Consider the following 2,358-nt stretch of genomic DNA (forward strand, 5'->3'; position numbering starts at 1 on the left):
GATCCTATATAGGGATGGCCGGTGCGCTCACTGGCTGAGTGTGGTGCAGACAACACCGTGCTGAGGGTTGTGATCCCCTTACGGGTCAAAAAAAAAAAAAAGTTCAAAACCAAAAAAAGGAAGAGGAGGAGGAGGCGGAGGAGGAGGAAGAAGAAGAAGAAAAGAAGAAGAAAAAGGCTGGAGTTAGTAGGAAGAACCTGGAGAAAAACTTCAGAAGCCCCAGATTAAAATGTGAGGAAAAGGGCTGGCTGGTAGCTCAGTTGGTTGGAGTGCGGTGTTGTTAACACCAAGGTCAAGGGTTCAGATCCTCTACCAGCAGCCGCTAATAAATAAAGAGAAAATAAAATGCGAGTTAGAAACCGAAGGCTACAATGCTATGTACTCCTATTAAAAGCCATAGGAGCGTGGTGCTGACGATGACACTAAGGTCACCCATATTGACCAGCCTCCAAAAAAAGCCAGAGAGAAAGGGAGATGAGATATCTCTGGCTGGACAATGCTTGTCCAATTACCACTCAGAATTTTAAAAAAAATTCACCTTCACATAACCCAATTCTTCAAAAATACTTTTACTAGGCACAGGAAAGAGATAGACACAGGATATCTTTTAAAAAATGTTACCCCACGGGCTGGCTGATTAGCTCAGTTGGCTAGAGTGTGGCCTTACAACACCAAGGTCAAGGGTTTGGTTTCCCGTACTGGCCAGCTGCCCCCCAAAATAAATAAAAATGTTAAGTGATAACTGTATAAACAATGCACAGCAGCAACTTGCTGCTGGAGATTTTATTTTCATAAATTGCATTTTATTTACATACATCCCTGATATTGGTTAAATTAGGGGAAGCAAAGGGTCTAACTCCATTAGAATCTCCGTGCCAATCCTTGGTCAGCTCAAGGCCAAACTTGGGGGAATCTCACCCTCCTGTTTTCTCCACTTTCTAAGTTACAAATAGTCTCAGGTGAGCATCATGATCCTCCTATTTCATTGTTTGGAGAGTGCAGGAACCACTGGGCAGCACATCTTGTGCCCTGATTCATAGAAGTTTGGCCCCTGCCTCAAGCTGAGACAGCTTGTGTGGAGATTTCAAACGTGTCATGAGGTTTCCTAGCCAAGTTCCTCCTGCACCAACTTGAAAACTGGCTATAAAAATAGCCCTGACTGAGGGAGCCTGACCTGTGACAAAGATTTCCTAGTTGGGAGCAGGAACAAGAAGACTGCTGTTTTTCTTTTTTTTAAAATCTGTTTTAATATCTCTATGATACTTGCTTTTAAGATTGTGTTTTAAAAATCACCCTTGTACTTGAGTTTCCTATTTGAGAATGAAGTTCCTCAATTCTTGGTGCCTAATTGGGGTTAATCCAGGGCCAGATATTGGGTTTAAAGAAAACAAAGAGAGCCTGTCTTTTATTTACTCAGGGAACAAGTTTGGGTATATATCTAGGAAATTTGGAAGATCTCTAGGAAATTCCTGGTGATTAAGGACTTTGGGGTTTGCTGTGTTCAATTCTTGACTCTAGGGTCTTTCAGGAGTTAACAAAGGATAAGATTATTCACAGATTTTGAGGCTATGAGTGTATTAAAAATTAAAGAGATAGCAAATAGGGTACAAAATTTGCAGTATATATTAAATTTCTTTTTTACAATTGAACACTTTTAACACAAGGGAAAAAAACTACAATGCAATATAATTGCCTATTCACCAGGTAATAATATAATTTATTATGAAGTATTAATGCACAGCTCTTAACAAGTGTGTGAGCTGGTAATGGGACACAGTTTTAAAATCCAGACCTCCTTCCTGTCAATGTGTCTCTGGGACTCTGTATAAAACCTCATTAGGCAGTAACGTCAACCATCTAAATCTGAGGCCTTTGGTGAATGTGAGGTTGGGGCCAAATATTGCTTCTGTCCCTGCCTGTGACATTCCCTGCCTGGCCCTGCCTGCCACCAGCTGAGTAACCTTGGGCGGGCTGCTTAGCTTCTCTTGGCATCAGAATCCTAATTTGTAAAATGCCTCATCAGTACCTAACTCATAGAGTGGTTTTGCAGAATTCCTGAAGTAACCCACATTGACCATTGGCTCAGTGCTTGGCATTAGGAGTTGCTCAACAAATATTAGCTAGAGATGGTCACTATTAATGGAGCTAAGACTTGATGCCTTCGCCAAGGTTACTCAATTGGTCTGTATGAGTCACTGTCATACCCTAAAAGTATTCATTCTTTGTTCATTCAACACATTGATCAAATGCTTACTTTCAGTTTTTTAAAAATTTTGTTTTACAAATACCACCTCTCTGTATTTTCACTGGGAAACTAGCAAGAAGAAGGAAAAAAGAAAAAAAAAAAAAAAAAAAAAA

Source organism: Galeopterus variegatus, unplaced genomic scaffold (genome assembly GCF_000696425.1).
Source record: "Galeopterus variegatus unplaced genomic scaffold, G_variegatus-3.0.2 Scaffold1311, whole genome shotgun sequence".
NCBI lineage: Eukaryota > Metazoa > Chordata > Mammalia > Dermoptera > Cynocephalidae > Galeopterus > Galeopterus variegatus.